Here is a 26,180-nt window from a genome sequence, read left to right as displayed (position 1 = left end):
AAAGTGTATAAAGAAATGATCAGTGCTATCCGGTGTCCTTGGGACGTCCCTACCCTAAACCTTACAATTGTATATTTAAACTTCAATGGGGTAGGGACAATAAATAAATACGTTTATCTTTGGGGCTATATATAGCTCTGAGAATACAAAGAATTCAAAACCATAAAGCACTTTCTGGCAAGAGATAAGACCAAACGATGAGTCCTTTCATCTAGAGCCAATATATATATATATATTATTATATGTTCAATCCCTGAATCTTTCAAAACAGCTCTAGTCTAGTTGACAAACAGTTTAACAAAAAAAAGTATATATATTTTCGTTACCAACATTATCAGACAATTCATTCATCATCATAAAACCTAGTATTTCAACACTGCATTGTTGACAAAAAGCTTGTAAATTCGCATTTTCGTGGACTGTTTTTACACCTGTTGTATCCTGTACACGCTACAAATAAACTTCGATTTACAAATGTCCTGCTCACTGACTTCCCTGTGTCAGCAGTTTTCCACTGCAGTACTGCAAATACCAAATCCAACATCACTACAGTACGAAGCCTTTGGTACCTACTATTAATTCAGCTCATGTAAGCAAAACTACATTTACATATTCAAAGATTTACAAAGTCAAAGTTGGATGGCAAAAATAGTAAATTCACAAACACATACAATGACAGAATACAATTGAGTTCAGTCCACACAAGGCACAGTTCATTCCATAGTCTCTATGAAAGTGAAACCTGAGCATACAGTGCATTCGGAAAGTATTCAGACCCCTTGACTTTTTCCACATTTTGTTACATTACAGCCTTATTCAAAAATTTATGAAATATTGTTTTCTACACACAATATCGCATAATGATAAAGCAAAAACAGGTTTTTAGAAATGTTAGCAAAAAAAACAAAAACATAAAACGGAAATATTACATTTACATAATTATTCAGACCCTTTACTCAGTACTTTGTTGAAGCACCTTTGGCAGCGATTACAGCCTTGAGTCTTCTTGGGTATGACGCTACAAGCTTGGCACACCTGTATTTGTGGAGTTTCTCCCATTCTTCTCTGCAGATCCTCTCAAGCTTTGTCAGGTTGGATGGGGAGCGTTGCTGCACAGCTATTTTCAGATCTCTCCAGAGACGTTAGATCGGGTTCAAGTCTGAGCTCTGGCTGGGCCACTCAAAGACATTCAGAGACTTGTGCCGAAGCCACTCCTGCATTGTCTTGGCTTTGTGCTTAGGGTTGTTGTCCTGTTGGAAGGTGAACCTTCACCTCAGTCTGAGGTCCTGAGCGCTCTGGAGCAGGTTTTCATCAAGGATCTCTCAGTACTTTGCTCTGTTCATCTTTGCCTCAATCCTGACTAGTCTCCCAGTCCCTGCCGCTGAAAAACATCCCCACAGCATGATGCTGCCACCACCATGCTTCACCGTAGGGATGGTGCCAGGTTACCTCCAGATGTGACACTTGGCATTCAGGCCAAAGAGTTCAATCTTGGTTTCATCAGACCAGAGAATCTTGTTTCTCATGGTCTGAGAGTCTTTAGGTGCCTTTTGGCAAACTCCAAGTGGGGTGTCATGTGCCTTCTACTGAGGTGTGGCTTCCGTCTGTCCACTCTACCATAAAGGCCTGATTGGTGGAGGGCTGCAGAAATGGTTGTCCCTCTGGAAGGTTCTCCCATCTCCACAGAGGACCTCTAGAGCACTGTCAGAGTGACCATCAGGTTCTTGGTCACCTCCCTGACCAAGGCCCTTCTCCCCCGATTGCTCAGTTCGGCCGGGCGCCCAGCTCGTGGTTCCAAACTTCTTCCATTTAAGAATGATGGAGGCCACTGTGTTCTTGGGGACCTTCAATGCTGCAGACATTTTTTGGTACCCTTCCCCAGATCTGTGCCTCGACACAATCCTGTCTCGGAGCGCTACGGACAATTCCTTCGACCTCATGGCTTAGTTTCTGCTCTGACATACACTGTCCACTGTGGGACCTTATATAGACAGGTGTGAGCCTTTCGAAATAATGTCCAATCAATTACATTTACTACAGGTGGACTCCAATCAAGTTGTGGAAACATCTCAAGGATGATCAATGGAAATAAAATAATATCAAAATGTATTTGTCACATGCTACGAATACAACAGGTGAAATGCTTACTTACAAGCCCTTAACCAACAATGCAGTTCAATAAATAAAGTTAAGAAAATATTTACTAAATAAACTAAGGTAAAAAATAAAATAATAAGTAACACAATAAAATAACAATAACGAGGCTATATACAGGGGGTACCGATACCAAGTCAATGTGCGGGGGTGCAGGTTAGTCAAGGTAATTTGTACATGTAGGTAGGGGTAAAGTGAATATGCATAGATAATAAACAGCGAGTAGCAGCAGTGTAAAAACAAAGGGGGGTCAATGTAAATAATCTAGGTGGCCATTTGATTAATTGTTCAGCAGTCTTATGGCATGGGGGTAGAAGCTGTTTTGGAGCCTTTTGGACCTAGACTTGGCGCTCCGGTACCGCTTGCCGTGCGGTAGCAGAGAGAACAGTCTATGACTTGGGTGACTAGTCTTTGACAATTTTTTGGGCCTTCCTCTGACACCGCCTAGTATATAGGTCCTGGATGACAGGAAGCTTTGCCCCAGTGATGTACTGGGCCGTACACACTACCCTCTGTAGTGCCTTTCAGTCGGATGCCGAGCAGTTGCCATACCAGGCGGTGATGCAACCGGTCAGGATGCTCTCGATGGTGCAACTGTAGAACAATTTGAGGATCTGGGGACCCATGCCAAATATTTTCAGTCTCCTGAGGGGGAAAAGGTGTTGTCGTGCCCTCTTCATGACTGTCTTGGTGTGTTTGGACCTTGATAGTTTGTTGGTGATGTGGACACCAAGGAACTTGAAACTCTCGACCCGCTCCGCTACAGCCCCGTCGATGTGAATGGGGGCGTGTTTGGCCCTCCTTTTCCTGTAGTCCACGATCAGCTCCTTTGTCTTGCTCACATTGAGGGAGAGGTTGTTGTCCTGGCACCACACTGCCAGGTCTCTGACCTCCTCCCTATAGGCTGTCTCATCGTTGTCAGTGATCAGGCCTACCACTGTTGTGTCATCAGCAAACTTAATGATGGTGTTGGAGTCGTGCTTGGCCATGCAGTCGTGGGTGAACAGGGAGTACAGGAGGGGATAAGCACGCACCCATGAGGGGCCCCCGTGTTGAGGATCAGCGTGGCAGATGTGTTGGTGCCTACCCTTACCAACTGGGGGCGGCCCGTCAGGAAGTCCAGGATCCAGTTGCAGAGGGAGGCGTTTAGTCCCAGTGTCCTTAGCTTAGTGGTGAGCTTTGTGGGCACTATGGTGTTGAACGCTGAGCTGTTGTCAATGAACAGCATTCTCACATATGTGTTCCTTTTGTCCAGGTGGGAAAGGGCAGTGTGGAGTGTGATTGAGATTGTGTCATCTGTGGATCTGTTGGGGCGGTATGCAAATTGGAGTGGGTCTAGGGTTTCAGGGATGATGGTGTTGATGTGAGCCATGACCAACCTTTCAAAGCACTTCATGGCTACCGAAGTGAGTGCTACGGGGCGGTAGTCATTTAGGCAGGATGCACCTGAGCTCAATTTCGAATCTCATAGCAAAGGGTCTGAATACTTACGTAAATAAGGTATTTCTGTTTTTTATTTTTAATACATTCGCTAAAATTTCTAGAAACCTGTTTTCGCTTTGCCATAATGTGTAGATTGCTGAGGAAAGACATTTATTTAATCCATTTTAGAATAAGGCTATGACGTAACAAAATGTGAAAAAATTCAAGGGGTCTGAATACATTCCGAAGGCACTATAGCTGACATTACATGTCTGCCTCTGTTCCTTTTAAATGTATGGTATTTACTTTTCTGTGCAGGGGCAGGGACGTCCACAGTATTATGCAGGAACTCATAGAGCAACTTCCCATTGCCAGCATGCTCCACAATCTGTGCCTCTCCTGGCTCAGTTTGGCTAGGTGTGCCAGGCTATCTGCGCGTTTAACCAGAGCCCTGTAGTTCTTAGCATTGACCCATGGCATGCGAAGCAGGAAGTTGTATGGCCCGGGGTTGTAGAGATCAGCTGACTCCACCACTGTCTGGCAGCGTCTGGCTCAGGTCGACCTTTCTTCAGCTCCTGGAAGAGTTCGGTGGTGGTGTGTGAGGAGGGGCACCACAGGATCCTGGGCGGGGGAAGTGCAGAGTGAGGAGGGTCTGCTTGGAGGTGACATCGTTAGCTGAGATCTCCTGGCGGAAGTTGGTGCGGGCCACCAGGGAAAAGGGCTTGGCTGGGTCAAACTCGATCAGCAGGAAGGGCTTCCAGTAGAACCGCATCATGGACCGGCACTGGGTGTAGAGGCGGTCACTCTGCAGCAAGCCAATCAGATCGCTGACGCTCTTGCGCTCCAAGCTGGTGTCGGTGGTGAGGATATAGTCACCCACCTCCAGGGTGACAAGCTCGATGTCCAGGTCGCTGCGGTGGAGGAGGGATGGGAGCTCGCTGCGGAACTCACGCATGTCCACAATCACACAGGACATCTCCTTGGGCCGCTCCAGGACCCCTGATTGGAGAGACATGACATGACATCAAATTACATAAACCAATCAGACTTAGGTAAAGGATGTGGATCGTAAGACTTAAGCCGCCCCCAGTGTAATTAATCAGATAAAATGTCATCACATCACTTACCTGCTTAGCGTGTGTTGGTGGTAGCGTTAGCAGGCTCCTGACTCTTGACTCTTGACTCTTGACTCTTGACTCTTGACTCTTGACTCCTGACTCTTGACTCTTGACTCTTGACGCTTGGCCCCTGACTCCTGACTCTTGACTTCTGACTCCTGACTCCTCTCTTGACTCTTGACTCTTGACTCTTGACGCTTGACCCCTGACTCCTGAGTCTTGACTCTTGACTCTTGACTCTTGACTCTTGACTCTTGACTCTTGGCTCTTGGCTCCTGACTCCTGACTCCTGACTCTTGCTCAGATCGGGTTGGTCTTTTCTTCCCTCTCTCTCCTCAGGAACCACACTAGTGACCTTCTCCCTGCAATCACACACAGACACCCAGTCTGTCAGCTCTACTCACAAACTAACACATGGTAGGATGATCATAATGTAATGTAGCAGATGTCTGACCTGATGAGGTGTTCGAAGGCTTGTTTCTCTTTAGCCAGACCAGTCGGGTACCTCTGTTCCTCTGTGGAGCCGCCATAGATCAGGAAGTACAACCTGACACAGGAGGAGGAAATGCTTCATGAGTGACTTTATCTGAAAACCAAACATGTAATTGACAAGATCATGTCAAATGAATATTACTATTATCTCACTCTCCAAGGACAGTTCTTCCAACTTCTTACCAGAGTTGCTTCCAAAGTTTTTCTGACTGGAGCGGAGTGACTCGAGGAGGTTGAAGAAGGTGACACAGTCATACTGGGTGAGGTAGAGCAGCAGAGTACCTAGGATCATCAGGTCCTGGACCAGAGACTTGCTCTTGGCTCCCAGCTGGTGCCACAGGGTCCAGATAGTGACAGATGGTCTGGGGGTCAAACAGGTACAACAAACAGGAATATGAGAGGAAGTCTGTAAGTGGTCAATAGAGTAAAATGGATACCTTGATGTAAAGTCTGGAGATCACTGAAGACAAGCAGCTTTTACATTCACATTGAGTTGTGTTATGTATGCAATGGCTATTGCTGAACTGCATGAAGTTCTAGTTATTTTTCTCCAGTGGGTATTGATGATTAATTCCTATGTAACTAACAAGTCTGACTTTTTCGAAGGCATTCCTAAGGGTGTTCTGCAGGGAGAGCTCCTCTGTCACCAGTTCGGGGTTGTAGCACTTCAGCTCCTTCAGACAGGCGTTCATGATGTCCAGAGCTCTGGATGGCCCCCACGGCCGCGGTCAGACACACATCCATCACCTCTGGCTTGTGTCTGTCCAAAACAGAGTTCACTGACGCCTGGAATCAGAGAGAGGGAGTACAAAGAAAGAAAGAAAGAAAGAAAGAAAGAAAGAAAGAAAGAAAGAAAGAAAGAAAGAAAGAAAGAAAGAAAGAAAGAAAGAAAGAAAGAAAGAAAGAAAGAAAGAAAGAAAGAAAGAAAGAAAAAAGACAGGGGGGCAGAGAGAGAGAGAGAGAGAGAGAGAGAGAGAGAGAGAGAGAGAGAGAGAGAGAGAGAGAGAGAGAGAGAGAGAGAGAGAGAGAGAGAGAGAGTGGAGTCTGTTTCTGACCGTTTGAGCAGACACATGCACATTTGTGGCCTGCTGGAGGTCATTTTGCAGGGCTCTGGCAGTGCTCCTCCTGCTCCTCCTTGCACAAAAGCGGAGGTAGCAGTCCTGCTGCTGGGTTGTTGCCCTCCTACGGCCTCCTCCACGTCTCCTGATGTACTGGCCTGTCTCCTGGTAGCGCCTCCATGCTCTGGACACTACGCTGACAGACACAGCAAACCTTCTTGCCACAGCTCGCATTGATGTGCCATCCTGGATGAGCTGCACTACCTGAGCCACTTGTGTGGGTTGTAGACTCCGTCTCATGCTACCACTAGAGTGAAAGCACCGCCAGCATTCAAAAGTGACCAAAACATCAGCCAGGAAGCATAGGAACTGAGAAGTGGTCTGTGGTCACCACCTGCAAAACCAGTCCTTTATTGGGGGTGTCTTGCTAATTGCCTATAATTTCCACCTGTTGTCTATTCCATTTGCACAACAGCATGTGAAATTTATTGTCAATCAGTGTTGCTTCCTAAGTGGACAGTTTGATTTCACAGAAGTGTGATTGACTTGGAGTTACATTGTGTTGTTTAAGTGTTCCCTTTATTGTTTTGAGCAGTGTACAAAGAGCTCCACCGAGCTAATCTAACCTCCACACTAAACAATCACACACGAAGACAAGGGGGCAGAAGGAACACTTATACAGGTACTGATGAGGGGATATGAACCAGGTGTGTGTAATAAACAAGACAAAACAAATGGAATTATGAGATGAGAAGCGGCAGTGGCTAGAAGGCCGGTGACGACGAACGCCGAAGCCTGCCCGAACAAGGAGAGGAGGCAGCTTCAGAGGAAGTTGTGACAACTACACACACGCACACACACTCACATTCAATCATAATCTACGCTGCTGCTACTCTGTTTATCATATATCCTGATGCATAGTCACCTTACCCCTATACAGAGCTATCTCTTAACACTCCAGTATCCCTGCACATTGTTAATATGGTACTGGAACTGACCCTGTATATAGTCACCTTACCCCTATACATACAGTGGGGAGAACAAGTATTTGATACACTGCCAATTTTGCAGGTTTTCTACTTACAAAGCATGTAGAGGTCTGTAATTTGTATCATAGGTACACTTCAACTATGAGAGACGGAATCTAAAACAAAAATCCAGAAAATCACATTGTATGATTTTGAAGTAATTAATTTGCATTTTATTGCATGACATAAGTATTTGATACATCAGAAAAGCAGAACTTAATATTTGGTACAGAAACCTCTGTTTGCAATTACAGAGATCATACGTTTCCTGTAGGTCTTGACCAGGTTTGCATACACTGCAGCAGGGATTTTGGCCCACTCCTCCATACAGACCTTCTCCAGATGCTTCAGGTTTCGGGGCTGTCGCTGGGCAATACGGACTTTCAGCTCCCTCCAAAGATTTTCTAATGGGTTCAGGTCTGGAGACTGGCTAGGCCACTCCAGGACCTTGAGATGCTTCTTACGGAGCCACTCCTTAGTTGCCCTGGCTGTGTGTTTTGGGTCGTTGTCATGCTGGAAGACCCAGCCACGACCCATCTTCAATGCTCTTACTGAGGGAAGGAGGTTGTTGGCCAAGATCTCGCGATACATGGCCCCATCCATCCTCCCCTCAATACGGTGCAGTCGTCCTGTCCCCTTTGCAGAAAAGCATCCCCAAAGAATGATGTTTCCACCTCCATGCTTCACGGTTGGGATGGTGTTCTTGGGGTTGTACTCATCCTTCTTCTTCCTCCAAACACGGCGAGTGGAGTTTAGACCAAAAATCTCTATTTTTGTCTCATCAGACCACATGACCTTCTCCCATTCCTCCTCTGGATCATCCAGATGGTCATTGGCAAACTTCAGATGGGCCTGGACATGCGCTGGCTTGAGCAGGGGGACCTTGCGTGCGCTGCAGGATTTTAATCCATGACCGCGTAGTGTGTTACTAATGGTTTTCTTTGAGACTGTGGTCCCAGCTCTCTTCAGGTCATTGACCAGGTCCTGCCATGTAGTTCTGGGCTGATCCCTCACCTTCCTCATGATCATTGATGCCCCACGAGGTGAGATCTTGCATGGAGACCCAGACCGAGGTTGATTGACCGTCATCTTGAACTTCATCAATTTTCTAATAATTGCGCCAACAGTTGTTGCCTTCTCACCAAGCTGCTTGCCTATTGTCCTGTAGCCCATCCCAGCCTTGTGCAGGTCTACAATTTTATCCCTGATGTCCTTACACAGCTCTCTGGTCTTGGCCATTGTGGAGGTTGGAGTTTGTTTGATTGAGTGTGTGGACAGGTGTCTTTTATACAGGTAACGAGTTCAAACAGGTGCAGTTAATACAGGTAATGAGTGGAGAACAGGAGGGCTTCTTAAAGAAAAACTAACAGGTCTGTGAGAGCCGGAATTCTTACTGGTTGGTAGGTGATCAAATACTTATGTCATGCAATAAAATGCAAATTAATTACTTAAAAATCATACAATGTGATTTTCTGGATTTTTGTTTTAGATTCCGTCTCTCACAGTTGAAGTGTACCTATGATAAAAATTACAGACCTCTACATGCTTTGTAAGTAGGAAAACTTGCAAAATCAGCAGTGTATCAAATACTTGTTCTCCCCAATGTATCTACCTCTATCACTGCAGTATCCCTGCACATTGTTAATATGGTATTGGAACAGACCCTGTATATAGTCACCTTACCCCTATACATATCTACCTCTATCACTCCAGTATCCCTACACATTGTAAATATGGTACTGGAACTGACCCTGTATTAAGCTTCTTACTTTATCATGTTCTTCTTATTTCTTATTTTTATATTTTGTGTGTTTTTGTTCTACCTTGTGTTATGTTTAGTGCTACATTGTTATTGATTACTGCTTTGATGGGTTTAGAGCTTGCAAGAAAGGCACTTCACTGTACTTGTGCATGTGACATTAAAACTTGAAACTATACTCCATCTAAACATGAATCGATTCTCAATTGCGATACGGTTCTAGAAATATAAAGCCTTTTACTTTCATATCACATCAAAATAAGTTCACAAATGCAAAATATACACTGAAGACCATTTTAACCGGCTTTATCACAGTTTCAGCCGACTGTATTTTTCAGTGACAACATGTTTCTGGCGGCCTTCTCCCATTACACACAGGTGTTTGGAGCATGTTAGATCGCTAATTAGCGCAGGTGGTCTCTCTGTCTTCCGTCTGTCTTCTGTAAACACGTATTATAACATGGAGATATGGCCGTATGGGAACACAAACCCTATAAAAATGTGTATTCATTTAACATTTTGTTTTTTGAAAATGATTTCTCGCCGAAATGAAAGAGAAGGTCAACATGCTTCCAAAACCGTACCGCAAGCTATGTGTGTTAATATTCAGACCGAGCGTCAGGGCTCTTCACAAAACTCCCCCGTATAGAAGACGCCTTCTTCCAATGACTCTTATGTGTAATGTAATGGAACTGAGAGTCAGGATCAAGGGCGAGGCTATACACTGACCCGAGATGAGGTGTGAGAAAGTCCACCAATAGGATACGGCTGGTGGCGCCCAGGACCCTATGTCCTGGGCTATGTCCTGGGCTATGTCCTGGGCTATGTTTTGGGCTATGTCCTGGGCTATGTCCTGGGCTATGTCCTGGGCTATGTCCTGGGCTATGTTTTGGGCTATGTTTTGGGCTATGTCCTGGGCTATGTCCTGGGCTATGTCCTGGGCTTTGTCCTGGGCTATGTCCTGGGCTATGTCCTGGGCTATGTCCTGGGCTATGTCCTGGGCTATGTTTTGGGCTATGTTTTGGGCTATGTCCTGGGCTATGTCCTACCAACCCACATTTCTCCATTATCAGTGAAGAGGCAGTGTGTAATCATAGTTCAGAATAGAACAGGCTTGTGAATGGCACTGGAGGAAGGGGGGGGGTCTGTCTGCTGTTGACAGCACAGACACACACACACAGCTCCCGCTTCTCCAACCCTGGCTCTCCTTGTCATATGGAGAAGTTGTTGACATGACTCACCTCGGTAGCTATTTAACACAGTGACCCGCATATACATACTTTAATGTTTACATTCGTACCGGTATTCACATTTTGATGCATTTCTAATCCAGAGCCATGCATACTGTGAGACTTACAGAGAATGATTTATCAGCAGAATAATCTGTTTGTTTCACCTTCACCATCAAAAATAGGAAAATATCTGTGAAGCACTTCCACTAAACACAACACAGAAAGCGAGTTCCTTTCTCTTGCTGTTCTTAAAGTGAAGTGGAGCTTGAGGGAGGCCATCCCTGGGAGTACAGAGGACACAGAAGTGTTTCCACCAAAAAACCTGACGATGAATGAATGATGTTGAGGATGAGTTATCATGCAGCATCACTTTATTGTCCATTGTGAAATGAAGATGTATCTTTTACTGTCTTATGTTAGGCTATTCTTAATTCCCACAAGATAGACTGGACGCAGCACAGGGTCAGCCACAGAGTAGCCCACACTTCTGCCCAACAGGCTGGGGACACAGCCTGGTTAGCCACAGGGCCGAAACTTAGGTAGGATGTTAGGCTTAAACCGTGCTTGTGGAATACCCCAATGAAAGGCAGGCATCAATGTTTCAATAGGTTAATCTCCAAAACTATCTGCTGAGTGGCTGTACCCTAAAAGTCTGTTACATCACTGTCGTAGTCTGTTACATCACCGTCGTTGTCTGTTACATCACCATCATTGTCTGTTACATCACCATCATTGTCTGTTACATCACCGTCGTTGTCTGTTACATCACCGTCGTTGTCTGTTACATCACTATCATTGTCTGTTACATCACCGTCGTTGTCTGTTACATCACCATCATTGTCTGTTACATCACCGTCGTTGTCTGTTACATCACTGTCATTGTCTGTTACATCACTGTCACTGTCTGTTACATTACTCTTCTAGCAGGATATCCTTCTTTAGCATGACATCACTGAACTTCAGTCAACTCCCTGAGTTTGTTAAATTATTAATGCAAAAAAAAAGACACTCATTTTATTTCAGCAGTTAGCCTGGAATCTAAACTGAATACTGTTCAATTTTTTTTTTTTTTTTTTATTTCACCTTTATTCAGTGTCGATTCCAGGCTTTACAAAAACATTTTTTTTATGTTCACATACATCGGATAGATGCAGTGAGAAGTGTTGTTTTACAGGGTCAGCCATAGTAGTATGGCGCCCCTGTAGCAAATTAGGGTTAAGTGCCTTGCTCAAGGGCACATGGACATATTTTTCACCTTGTTGGTTCAGATATTTGAACGAGCAACCTTTCGGCTACTGGCCCAATGCTCTAACCGCTAGGCTACCTGCAGCAGGTTATGTAAGCAACGTGTATAGAATGTATAGAAAGCAGAAGTAAGAGAAGTCATGCCCTGTTCCAGAATGGCCTTTAGAGAGCACCACAGCACTGTCTCACTGTTTCTCAACATAGTTCTCTATTCCACTGCTCTGTTCCACGGTGTACTGTAGAACTAAAAACCCCTTTCCTGTTACGAGGATGTATTCATGTGTGTAATGTCAAACATCAGGAGAACTTAATGAGGGTTGGATGAGAGCAAAATGTGATTAGTCTGAAGAGACGGAAAGACTAGGGAAAACTAGTCAGCTTTATCACATCTGGGTTCCATTCCTGTTCCTGTTCTTCCTGGGATCAAAATGTTCCATTAACATGCTGTAGCTCAGCTGGTAGAGCACGGCGCTTGTAATGCCAGGGTAGTGGGTTCAATCCCTGGGACCACCCATACACAAAAATGTATGCACGCATGACTGTAAGTCGCTTTGGATAAAAGCGTCTGCTAAATGGCATATTATTATTATATTTTTCTCCTTACAGGATGAGTCCAAAAAAATAAGACAATTTGTCAGCTCGTACCTTACAGTTTCCTGACATCATTACAGATTGTGTGAACAGCTTGAAGTGTAAGGCAGGCTGGAGGAGGAAGTAAGAGAAATCTGATGTATGAGAGCGGCAGAGGACAGTGCAGGGCTTGAATAGTAGCAGAGCATTGTTAGATGAAGGAACCAAATTATACTGGGCTAATTATAGTAGATGTTTTATGTAGAGAGAAGGAGAGTTAGAGAGAAGAAGAGCTCAAAAAGAAAATAGGACAGAAGATTTCAAATTTTCAAGCAGCCCACTTTTTCAGGGCAAAGGGATACACCATATCAAGCACTGTGCCTCTACCTTTCTGGTCCAACCTTGGTTGCCTACAAACCAAAAACGAATCCCCTTCTAATTCATTCATCGAGCTTTATTGCTTTCTCTGTACACTAAAATATAGACGAGGAGAAAAGCATATTGGCAGAGAGTCAGGCTGCTCAAACAAGTCAGGCAGCCTGAGAGTAGCTGCTGGGAAGCAACCATACACTCCGAGTTAATTGCTTTGTTTACGTAACCAGGAGCTGATTACCAAAAAAACGAGAGACCTACTTTTCAAGGGCTACCATTTGCATATCTCCCTGTGACAAACTAAAATAAAACATCTTAAGAAAAGAAGCATCCTCATGGTCAAGACAAATGCATGAAAACCAGAGAGAGAGAAAAAAATGTATAGCTTTTATAAGAGGCATGAACAAGCTTCTCCGCCTGTCACATTCAGTTTAGCAAATCAGTGTGACAGTGAATGGCAATAAAAGGAGAAGGAAATATGGTGTTTGGAGGCATAGCATAGGGGAGAGAAAGAAAAACAGATATAAAAAAAGAAAATGAATATACAAAAAGCGAGTGTTGAAATACTGCAGTGACGGGACTCGTCAGAAAGCATGTTGGATTAATAATTCAGTAAGGCTTGCAAGCTAGGAGACAGAGAGACACGCAGAGAGATGGAGAGACAGACAGAGACACAGAGATGGAGAAACACACAGACAGACAGAGAGAGAGACACACAGAGAGACAGACACACAGAGTAGAGAGAGAGAGAGAGAGAGAGAGAGAGAGAGAGAGAGAGAGAGAGAGAGAGAGAGAGAGAGAGAGAGAGAGAGAGAGAGAGAGAGAGAGACACATAGAGAGGGGGACAGATGGAAGGAGAGACAAACAGACGGAGAGACAAAGAGATGGAGAGACAGATGGAGAGAGAGAGAGACCGTGTGGAGAGTTTTGGAGGGTGTTGTCAGTGAAGGGTGACAGGGGAGCCACTTTACACACTACAGTTGATGTCAATGAGTCATTACAATGAGGGAGAATGTGTGTTGTGGCGGGAGGCAAGACGCTCAGGGAAAGTATCAGGGAATATTTACATATTTCCACAGTCACTCTCCTCTCGCAAGGAATCAACCAGCTCTGGGAAAATGTTGAATGTGGACCCATTTTCTAACAAAGCTGTCTTTTGAGAATCAATCATGTAGGAGAGGATGGAGAAGGTAGAGAACAATGGCCCCTCTCTCTCTTCTCCTCTCTCCTCTTCTCCTCTCCCAGACATCCTCATCCTCTCTTCTGCCTCCTCTCTTCTGCCTCCTCTCTTCTCCTCTCCCAGACATCCTCATCCTCTCTTCTGCCTCCTCTCTTCTGCCTCCTCTCTTCTGCCTCCTCTCTTCTGCCTCCTCTCTTCTGCCTCCTCTCTTCTGACTCCTCTCTTCTGCCTCCTCTTTTCTGCCTCCTCTCTTCTGCCTCCTCTCTTCTCGTCTCTCCTCTTCTCCTCTCCCAGACATCCTCATCCTTTCTTCTGCCTCCTCTCTTCTGCCTCCTCACTTCCGCCTCCTCACTTCTGCCCCCTCATCTTTGGTTTTAATACCCATCCAGAGAGATTCTAAAGGAGACCATACAGGGACAGAAAAAGCCTCTGACGGAACTTGGAATGAATCTCCAGAATGATGGAATCGTTCCACTGATCTGAGTCAGAACACAGAACCGACTGATCACGGTTCTGACCCAACAGGGAAGCTGTATCTTTTTGAGTAACATATAAACCCTCAACACAACATGTTAAATCCCTGATAGCTGTCAAGCAGCTGATACACAGGGAGTCAAAGGCTAAAGAGGATTTAAAACATTAGTATTCCTGGGTAATTCCACTTCATCCAAACCCTAACATTAGAGTATGGAGGTAAATCTAATTGAAGAGGGGATGAGAGAGCCAAGGCGGATATATCCAATGTGGGAAAAGATAGTGTGATTAATTAGCATTGTTGAGGGGGTTGTTTCATGAAACAGTGAGAGGGATTTCATTCTAAATATGCGTTGTACGTTATTATTGAACGGTTAACCTCATCTGTGGACCTGTATTAAAGAAGCACATTTGATTGGATTTCTGTTTTTGTAATCGTGCTTCTATTTCTACTAGTTCAATTAATAACATGGAGGGATTAATTGTTAGTGTCAACATACTAAGCACATGTAATCACACACCATAGATAGAGGGGGATGTGGGACCATTTAAAGAGAGTGCACCGTGAAGCAGGACACAATAGACCAGCCAACCTGGAAAAAGTGCTTGCTTGTTACAGAATGTCATCCATACTAGATCAAACAATGATGGGGTGATACACAAACATAGGCCAGATAACAAGTTACATTTTGATTTTCAAGGCAATTTTCAAGGGGTTAAAGGTCAAATTGGTGAATATGGGCATAATGGACATTTTAATAGATTTAGGTCAAATATCCTGAAATTCTCAACAAAAACTGAAAGTATTATCAAACAAACACAGACTATGGAATGGATGCATTAATAGTTACTTTTCATACAGTTATTATGCTTTAAGACATTCAAATATACAGAAAATATGAAAGTTCTGATGTTTTCAGCTAGATTTGTGGTCTGTAGCACCACCAAGGACCGTTCTCAGGTGACGTAGACCCTTTGAGAAAACTTCGGGAGACCCAACTAAACCAGGAGAACTTGACCTTTTAATCATACATACACACGTAGAATATGGAATAAACATATTTATAGTTACTTTGTCATAATTATGCATTAAAGGTCCAATGCAGCCGTGTTTAGCTCAAAATCAAATTGAGTAAAGGGACAGTTAGAATTTTACTGAGGAGGGTTGTGTTTTTTTATTGGGCACAGGGGAGGGTAGTGTGTTTTGTCCCTGGTTTACATTCGCTCTTTTGCAGGTTTTACTATATAATGTCTTCCATCCTAGCCACATGTCCTCATCTGCTTGCATGCTCCTCCCCTATATCAAGGTGTTTTGGTACTTCCCTTATGACCTACGCTTTTTCACGCAGTAACTTTTACTATACCACAGGTCAATATAGTCTAACGGTCTATCCTGCCCTCTATCCACTATTCATCGTGACAATAGTGGTAGGTGGATCGTCTGCCCAGATCTGCAATAGGCTAACTACCACACATAAAAGCATTCAAAGCTGCATACATTTTCAATATGAATCCACAAGAACAAATAGGAATAACTGATAGGCAGCGGAGAGACGAGTTTCATCATTGCACATGAAAGAACAGTGAAGACATGAGACATGCAGCTCAAAAAGCTCCCATATTGATCTTGTTTTAGGGACAATACAATTATCCTACCTAGACTACCCTAACACCACAATTAAATGAATAATTGCATTTTTGTTTTTAAGGGAGTACAAAATTCTACTCTAGGCTGCAGTGAAAATTTCATTTTAATAACGTCACTTCGCAAAAGCCCTGTGATTTGAATGTTTCTTTCCAGTTGCATCAATTGTGGGTCTACTCTCTACAGTTTATAAGGTCTAGAAAGGCACAGAAAGCAGGCCAGTCTGTCTGTATTTTTATTTCTATTTAATATTTTACTGAGATGCGCTGTCTGTTGCGGATCAACATTCTCCCAAGTCGTCCTATAATAACGTGACCACATATGCTCCTGGCAGGCCCAGATATTCAGGAAAGCTTCATGTGTGGCTCTGCCTCCTCTCCAATCCGAGCGGTTATTCCTCATTTAACTTTTATAATGTATTACCTTTTTATATGATGCATAAACACAACCAGTCACAATCTTTTAATCTGATTCGGCTACTTCAAAAGTCTCCTGTAGGCATGCACCCCTTCATTCAAAATATAATTTTAGCATCCTCAAAATGGCTTGACGTTAAGCAGGTTTCCATCCAATCCTTTTATGCGAGTAAAGTACATGTAGGATAAAAACAGTCACGAGATCATGCAGTGTATTAGGCTATACCCGCACTGTATCTGCAAGCTGTTGGCTAGAGTGCACCTGCCAATACCAGAATGGGCACATTGGCTATACCTACGCAACATTTTTAGTGACAAAACCATCAGTAGGCCTAGAGTTGGAAATGCCATGGAAACCCATTTAATTTTGACTTTTTATTCGGTACATGGGAATTTAGCCGCAAAAGTCTTTTTTATGTGCACTATGTATTTACGCACAGACTTTTATCTGCAACAAGTCAATTTGATGGAAACACAACTCTGATGAGAAAATGCTCATACTGTTTTTATGCAGATTTTAGAATATTCGCATGAAAATCTGTCCCCAATTGGATGGAAACCTAGGTATAGACAATTCTCTGGAACGTGCGCTAGTCCAGTGTCACTTTGATTATGGCTGCAGATCCAGGTTCACCAGCAGCACCAGATCCATTCCCATAGTCTGTGTTTGTTTGATCATCCATTCCGTTTTTGTTGAGAATTTCAGGATATTTGACCTAAATCTATTACTATTTACATTATGCCCATATACACCAATTGACCTTTAACCCCTTGAAAATTGCCTTGAAAATCTATATGTAATGTGTTATCTGGCCTAACTTTGTGTATCACCACATCATTGTTTGATCTAGCATGGATGACAGCCTGTAACAAGCAAAAAAAAAGCAAGCACTTTATCCAGGTTGGCTGGTCTCCTAACAGGTGAGACTACCTTCTTGGCTACATTAGAGGGTTTATTCACGTCCTCAACATGAGCCGCTGCCTTCCCTCTTTCTCTGGGAGAATACTTATGGTTTATTTTTTTCATTTCTCTCAATCTAATAGTATTATTTGGAATGATAATTTTGCCTTGGAGGCCTGGGGGAGACATCTTAGCGATGCTTCGCACTTCTGCTAGTCTTCATTTCAGTGTTCGCCGCTGCATCTCAGCTAATGTTCCCCACAGTTTATTGCTTTCTGAAATAGCTCCATTAGTGTCAAAGGAAGCCTACAGTAATGGAATGCAGATGGGCTGGCAACTAGCAAGCTGTCCATGTGTTGAGCAGGGATGATTGACAGATGGAGAAAAACAAACCTAGGCTACCTGCAAAACCAACTACTGCAGGGCTATTGAAGTTATATAAGACTGGGGAAAGTCGTGAAATTTTGTTAGGCTAGTTGAAACGGTGAAGACACCTATCAAATTTCCATAAATCAGTCACAGAGCAAACCAGTGAAAAAATGAAAAAATAACAACTTTTGTTATTGAAACAAAGTAACAAGTGGTTGTTTGGCAAATAGTTGTTTGTTAAAACTTGCTGTTAAAAAGCCACACTGACTTTCAAAGAGTGGGAGTTCAGTCAGTGGCGTGAAAGACGACAACGTGGTAAATGTCACCCAGCCTTCTGTTCCCAGGCCGACTAACTGAACAAACACTGAACATTCTAGTACATAACCTTACTGAGACATCTGAGGCAAGGTGAGTGGCAGGTCTTTATTTCAATCCCACACCCTTCCCCCTCGATGCCTTCTCCTGTTTATCCACAACTAGACAGCCCTTTATCCATACAGATATGGGAACCTACCAAATAGTAACCCATGTGTTGCTATTCAGACAGGGAGCAGAACGTGACAGTGAACAACTGTTTACAGCGTGAGCTCCAACGCCCCTCAGTAAATGGAATGTATTTTCTGCCGTCCTGCATCCCACTCCTGAGCCTGCATGGGATGAGGCAGGGGGATGATCAGTCATGTCAGAGAGGCAGTGTTTACCTCATTGTGGTGTGTGTGTGTGTGTGTGTGTGTGTGTGTGTGTGTGTGTGTGTGTGTGTGTGTGTGTGTGTGTGTTTGTGTGTCATACTTTACGTGCTGCAGGGGGGCGATGACACAATGAATTACGGCTTACACGGAGGAGGCCAACAACCCACCCAGACAGATGAAGCCCCTCCGAACTCTGTGTTTTCATAATTGTCAGTCAGACTTTTAACTCCCTGTGTGTGTGTGTGTGTGTGTGTGTGTGTGTTCTCTCCCTGTCAGTTGTGTTCATGCCCACCGGCAGCAATCAGCCCTGGAACTGCACTGTGACAATTCAGAGGAAGTAGAGAGAAGGGAACTAATGGGGTGTACAAAACGCTACCACCTCTCCCGCCGCAACATCACTGTGTCTTCAGCCTGCAGACTGTTTAGTACAGAATTTGCCCTGAGATAATAAAAGCTTTAATAGTTGTTTTGTTTCATGGATCTACACTATATGCAGTATAAAAAATAAAGTATCTTTAACATGTTGTTATCCAATTTTAACCATGGTTCTTTCTGAGTAACAGCTGTGGTTGTTTTCTTGGAAGGCCTGAGGGCAGAGCGACAAAAGGCTGATCGGGGTGGAGGTGAGGGCTCTGTGGTCCCCAGATGGTGCTCTCTCTGTGGTCATGGGGCCAGTGGGGTGGAGGGTGACTCCCTGGTACCAGGCCATGATTGGATACGCTGAGTCTAATCTACTAACCTGTGAAATCACTTGGAGCACTTCTCTTCTCCAGCTATGTACTGTAGCTCCTCAGACTTTAAGTGTTTTTGGTTTGGAAGCTGTTCGTTAATGGCCTATATTCTACAGGCAATCAAATACTGTAGCGAATGTAAGATCATTCTCGTGAGATTGGTGAACAGGGGGTCACAGGATCACTTATGAGACAGAACTATTCATGTCACCCCTCCCTACTCTGTTCCTTACACTGTACCTCCTGCACTTCCCTGACAGAAGTCCACTCCGTCTGTTCCTCCCTGATCAACTTACCTTCCACCATGAGGACCACAGAGATATGAAACATGCCTGCCTTCTCATATTGTCGTGTTGTTTCCTAAAAGCTGATGTGATGGTTGGGTCCAGTAATCCATGCGTGATGTGTTTCGGGGGTCTGGGACACAGAGACAGGGCAGGTCTGATCGATAAACAACAGCTAGCTTTCATCATCCAAGGCAGGGGTTGCATCCCAAATGGCACCCTATTGGCCCTGGTCAAAGGTAGTGCACTATAAAGGGAATAGGGTGCCATTAGGGACGCACCTGGAGAGAATCCCCTGGAACATTACGGAGTAACCTCCCTGTCAACACATTAACACAGTGCAAAACCTCCACTGGGAGGGGATGGGTAGGCGCACTGAGGAGAGAAAGGTGAAAAATAAAAAGCCCTGTTTATTATATTTGAGTCATTTAGCAGACACTCGTATCCAGAGCGACTTACAGGAGCAATTAGGGTTAAGTTCCTTGCTCAAGGGCACATCAACTGATTTTTCACCTAGGGATTCGAACCAGCAACCTTTCAGTCACTGGCCCAACACTCTTAACCGCTAGGCTACCTGCCTGGCGCTAACATGAATCCTTTGTCCTGTCCACATTCTGATTGTAGAAGACGCATTGTGATCTGACCGTCCTGACCACCTCCGGAGACAGGCAGGATGCATTGTTCCTGGATATCTTACAAGTGTAGACAGATCTGGACAGTGAAACTGATGAAATCACCATTATACCACTCTCTAAAATCATTGACTGGTGGCACCATTGACTCATGTTGTCAAGATGTCTTTTAAACTAAATAAATATTATGTAAACAAAATATCTGTCAAATAATTTGCATACAGGGAGGGACCACGATATCTGGTCTCAAAGCAGACACTACTAGTGGACGGATAAGAGACACATTTTAATATCATCTGTAGATGATGATTAGCAATGGCTAATATGTTGGCACAATCAAAATGTGGACAAGATCTGGACAAAGGATGCTTATTAGCACCAGGTATAAAAAGGGCTTCATATAACAAATACTCAATGTGGTCAAGAAGATTGAAGACATAAAAAAAAAGTAGTAGGGAACATCACGTTCACAGACGGAACATTGCTGTAAACTGAAGAGTCTTGTTTATCCCATGACAGTGTTTTAATTGGTCTTCATGAGTTGTTGTTGTCCCATCCATCACCACCATCAGGCCTGTTCAATGAGGACAACGGCTGTGTTTTTCCTCAGGTTGTCATGATGATTAGCCCTCCTACTCCTACTCTGACGCTTCATGAATATGGGCCATGCGGGGTGCATACATTATTGTACATTCTTGAAAAGACTTTCAGGTATGTTTGCTCCCGTTTGGTGGGCTTGGCGAGGCATGGCTTCAAGCAATGAGTGAAGTATTTAAAGGGCAGTGGTCATGCTGACAGCATTCCCCAAACCCTCCCCGTATTTCAACGGGGCTGCGTTCATTACATACAAACTTAATAGAACATTCAATTGAACAAAAACTATGCTGTACTGAACGACCATTTGAAAAACAGAGAAAAGTTGGGTTGTGGCTTCAAAATGCACCACTACCCTTTAAATACGTCACTCATTGCTTCAAGCCACACCCTGGCACACCCACCGAACAGAGCAAACGTATCTCAAAGTCTGTTCAAGAACGTTTTGGGAAAACATATTGCTCAGTACAAACCGTTCCGCAATGTAGCGAATGTTCAAGCGAACTGAACGCACCCCTGGTCTTTCAGTACAGCACCATTTCTGTTCAATTGAACGTTCCAGAACGTTAAAAACTGACTGAATGCAGTCCGGCGTTCTGATCCTGAGCGTGTCCTCTCCTCTGATTGGCTCAGGTAAAACCTGCTTTGATGGTTTGGTCCAGTAATTCATGCGTTCTGGGTCCATAGGTTTAGGTTTAACTTTTTCACCATCTCCAAATGCGCACAGTTTCAACTGGACCCATATTCAGTGTAGCGAGCCTGGCTTCTAGTCATTTTCGCCATTTGCGGCAAATTCGAAACCCAGGTGAGATACGTTTTTTCCTTTGAAATGTAGAATTATACTTACTGTAGTGTTGCGAAGGGAAGTGCAGCCAAAACCTTGTAAATTAAGATTGCAAATGTATTTAATGAGAAGCTTCTTTGAATCCCTCTTGCAGACCTAGGGGGGTGTAACGTTAGCTGCCGGAGCGACGCTCCCCACTTCTCAGAATGGCGCTCATTTAATAAAGTTTAGATCAAAGCTCAATCAATGTCTTACAAGATCACTTAATGATTAATTAGTATTCTACATAGGCCTAACATACCCAATATGATAGCATAGTATAACATTATGGTTAGACCAAAAACAAAACGTAATTTCTTATGTAGGCTACACTTATATGTACAACGTTTTATATGAATGATTATAATCATCCACTCCGTCACATATACACTACCTATCAAACATTTTAGAACACCTACTCATTCAAGGGTTTTTCTTTATTTTTTACTATTTTCTGCATTGTAGAATAATAGTGAAGACAGCAAAACTATTAAATAACCCATATGGAATCATGAAGTAACCAAAAAAGCATTAAACAAATCAAAATATATTTTATATTGGAGATTCTTCAAATAGCCACCCTTTGCCTTGATGACAGCTTTGCACACTCTTGGCATTCTCTCAACCAGCTTCACCTGGAATTATTTTCCAACAGTCTTGAAGGAGTTCCCACATATGCTGAGCACTTGTTGGCTGCTTTTCCTTCACTCTGCGGTCCGACTCATCCCAAACCATCTCAATTTGGTTGAGATCGGGGGATTGTGGAGGCCAGGTCATCTGATGCAGCACTCCATCACTCTCCTTCTTGGTAAAATAGCCAAGTTGGCTCATTGAAAACAAATGATAGTCCCACTAAGCCCAAACCAGATGGGATGGCGTATCACTGCAGAATGCTGTGGTAGCCATGCTGGTTAAGTGTGCCTTGAATTCTAAATAAATCACAGACAATGTCACCAGCAAAGCACCCCCACACCATCACACCTCCTCCTCCATGCTTTACGGTGGGAAATACACATGCGGAGATCATCCGTTCATCCACACCGCGTCTCACAAAGACACAGTGATTGGAACCAAAAATCTCAAATTTGGACACCAAACCAAAGGACACATTTCCACCGGTCTAATGTCCTTGGCCCAAGCAAGTCTCTTCTTATTATTGGTGTCCTTTAGTAGTGGTTTCTTTGCAGCAATTTGACCATGAAGGCCTGATTCACACAGTCTCCTCTGAACAGTTGATGTTGAGATCTGTTACTTGAACTCTGTGAAGCATTTATTTGGGCTGCAATTTCTGAGGCTGGTAACATTTACATTTTTTTACATTTTAGTCATTTAGCGGAGGCTCTTATCCAGAGTGACTTACAGTTAGTGAGTGCATACATTTTTATTTTTTTCATACTGGCCCCCCGTGGGAATCGAACCCACAACCCTGGCGTTGCAAACGCCATGCTCTACCAACTGAGCTACATCCCTGCTGGCCATTCCCTCCCCTACCCTGGGCCAATTGTGCGCCGCCCCATGGGTCTCCCGGTCACGGCCAGCTACGACAGAGCCTGGATTCGAACCAGGATCTCTAGTGGCACAGCTAGCACTGCGATGCAGTGCCTTAGACCACTGCGCCACTCGGGAGTATAACTCTAGTGGTAACTCTAATGAACGTCTCCTATGCAGCAGAGGTAACTCTGGGTCTTCCATTCCTGTGGTGGTCCTCATGAGAGTCAGTTTCATCATAGCGCTTGATGGTTTTTGCAACTGCACTTGAAAAAACTTTCAAAGTTCTTGAATTTTTCCATATTGACTGACCTTCATGTCTTAAAGTAACTATGGACTGTCGTTTCTCTTTGCTTATTTGAGCTGTTCTTGCCATAAGATGAACTTGGTCTTTTACCAAATAGGGCTATTTTCTGTATATCCCCCCTACCTTGTCACAACACAACTGATTGGCTCAAATCATTAAGAAGGAAAGAAATTCCACAAATTAACTTTTAAGAAGGCACACCTGTTAATTGAAATGCATTCCAGGTGACTACCCCATGAAGCTGGTTGGAAGAATGCCAAGAGTGTACAAAGCTGTCATCAAGCCAAATAGTGGCTATTTGAAGAATCTCAAATATAAAATATATTTTGATTTGTTTAACACTTTTTTGGTTACTACATGATTCCAGATGTGTTATTTCATAGTTTTGATGTCTTCACTATTATTCTACAATGTAGAAAATATTAAAAATAAAGAAAAATTCTTGAATGAGTAGGTGTTCTAAAACTTTTGACCGGTAGTGTATGTTATTTGAATAGAGCATCAAGGACCAGCAGTGAACAGTTTTTTCCTTAACAAAAAAGCTTGACGCAAGTGGCCTCGAACCAACAGTTACTGTACCGCGAAGATTCAGTCAACCGCCTAGCAGCAATGGTAGTAGATGAACATGACAGCTATTTGACAAAATCATAACGTTCTTCGATAAAAAAAAAAAAATGTTTTACAATGTATGATAAACTTAAAATGTTGTATAAACCTCTATCTTTTACACGTAAAAAGCACATTGTGTGAAACGGATAAGCAAAAACCTGCAATTTTGTCATATGCGAAAACATGCCTTATGAATTTTGTCTTAAGATCTTTGATAGGCTGATGTGGGATTTGATACAGGAAATAATCACTGCCACCTGGTCAGGTTAGTATAGCGCTAAATGTGCTAGATTATGTGATGGGAACAGCTAACATGTAGAGTTGTATCACGTGCAACTACGTTGACGATTTTAATTGGCTAATGCGCATTTTGAGATGCAGAAAAGGTTCAAACTTAAACTTTTTCTAATGTTCACAAGTATGGACCCGATGTGTTTAGGGGGTCTGGGACACAGACACACCTGAACAATAGACACACTGTAGAATACCTCTATTGGGAGGGGATGGGTAGGCTCACTGAGGAGAGGAATGAGGGGATGGGTAGGCTCACTGAGGAGAGGAAGGAGGGGATGGGTGGGCTCACTGAGGAGAGGAAGGAGGGGATGGGTAGGCTCACTGAGGAATGAGGGGATGGGTAGGCTCACTGAGAAAGGAGGGGATGGGTAGGCTCACTGAGGAAGGAGGGGATGGGTAGGCTCACTGAGGAAGGAGGGGATGGGTAGGCTCACTGAGGAAGGAGGGGATGGGTAGGCACACTGAGGAAGGAGGGGATGGGTAGGCTCACTGAGGAAGGAGGGGATGGGTAGGCACACTGAGGAAGGAGGGGATGGGTAGGCACACTGAGGAAGGAGGGGATGGATAGGCACACTGAGGGGAGGAAGGAGGGGATGGGTAGGCACACTGAGGAAGGAGGGAATGGGTAGGTACATTGAGGAAGGAGGGGATGGGTAGGCTCACTGAGGAAGGAGGGGATGGGTAGGCCCACTGAGGAAGGAGGGATGGGTAGGCACACTGAGGAAGGAGGGGATGGATAGGCACACTGAGGGGAGGAAGGAGGGGATGGGTAAGCACACTGAGGAAGGAGGGAATGGGTAGGTACATTGAGGAAGGAGGGGATGGGTAGGCACACTGAGGAAGGAGGGGATGGGTAGGCTCACTGAGGAAGGAGGGGATGGGTAGGCACACTGAGGAAGGAGGGGATGGGTAGGCTCACTGAGGAAGGAGGGGATGGGTAGGCCCACTGAGGAAGGAGGGATGGGTAGGCACACTGAGGAAGGAGGGGATGGATAGGCACACTGAGGGGAGGAAGGAGGGGATGGGTAAGCACACTGAGGAAGGAGGGGATGGGTAGGCACACTGAGGGGAGGAAGGAGGGGATGGGTAGGCTCAATGAGGAAGGAGGGGATGGGTAGGCACACTGAGGAAGGAGGGGATGGGTAGGCTCACTGAGGAAGGAGGGGATGGGTAGGCACACTGAGGGGAGGAAGGAGGGGATGGGTAGGCTCAATGAGGAAGGAGGGGGATGGGTAGGCACACTGAGGAAGGAGGGGATGGGTAGGCACACTGAGGAAGGAGGGGATGGGTAGGCACACTGAGGGGAGGAAGGAGGGGATGGGTAGGCTCAATGAGGAAGGAGGGGATGGGTAGGCACACTGAGGAAGGAGGGGATGGGTAGGCTCACTGAGGAAGCAGGGGATGGGTAGGCACTCTGAGGAGTGGAAGGAGGGAATGGGTAGGCTCACTGAGGAGAGGAAGGAGGGGATGGGTAGGCTCACTGAGGAAGGAGGGGATGGGTAGGCACACTGAGGAGGAAGGAAGGGATGGGTAGGCACACTGAGGGAGGGGATGGGTAGGCTCACTGAGGAGAGGAAGGAGGGGATGGGTAGGCACACTGAGGAAGGAGGGGATGGGTAGGTTCACTGAGGAAGGAGGAAATGGGTAGGCACACTGAGGAAGGAAGGGATGGGTAGGCACACTGAGGAAGGAGGGGATGGGTGGGCACACTGAGGAAGGAGGGGATGGGTAGGCACACTGAGAGGAGGAAGGAGGGGATGGGTAGGCTCACTGAGGAAGCAGGGGATGGGTAGGCACACTGAGGAAGGAGGGGATGGGTAGGCTCACTGAGGAAGCAAGGGATGGGTAGGCTCACTGAGGGGAGGAAGGAGGAGATTGGGTTGGCTCACTGAGGAAGGAGGGGATGGGTAGGCTCACTGAGGAAGGAGGGATGGGTAGGCACACTGAGGGGAGGAAGGAGGAGATTGGGTAGGCTCACTGAGGAAGTAGGGGATGGGTAGGCTCACTGAGGAGAGGAAAGAGGAGATGGGTAGGCTCACTGAGGAAGGAGGGGATGGGTAGGCACACTGAGGAAGAAGAAAATGGGTAGGCACATTGAGGAAGGAGGGGATGGGTAGGCACATTGAGGAGAGGAATGAGGGGATGGGTAGGCTCACTGAGGAGAGGAAGGAGGGGATGGGTAGGCTCACTGAGGAAGGAGGGGATGGGTAGGCACACTGAGGAAGGAGGGGATGGGTAGGCACACTGAGGAGAGGAAGGGTCAAAAAGGTTTGTGTGTAGCTGATATGGACTGA

General features: G+C 44.8%; 1 pseudogene; it reads right to left on the bottom strand.

Annotated features, from left to right (window-relative positions):
• Nucleotides 1–154: 154 nt before the first annotated feature.
• LOC121569344 lies at nucleotides 155–12,171 on the bottom strand (annotated as a pseudogene).
• Nucleotides 12,172–26,180: the final 14,009 nt, after the last annotated feature.

The sequence above is a fragment of the Coregonus clupeaformis genome, chromosome 1 (genome assembly GCF_020615455.1).
Source record: "Coregonus clupeaformis isolate EN_2021a chromosome 1, ASM2061545v1, whole genome shotgun sequence".
Taxonomy (NCBI): domain Eukaryota; kingdom Metazoa; phylum Chordata; class Actinopteri; order Salmoniformes; family Salmonidae; genus Coregonus; species Coregonus clupeaformis.
Note: the sequence above shows the minus strand (reverse complement) of the source record. Positions and strands in the feature narration are given on the sequence as shown.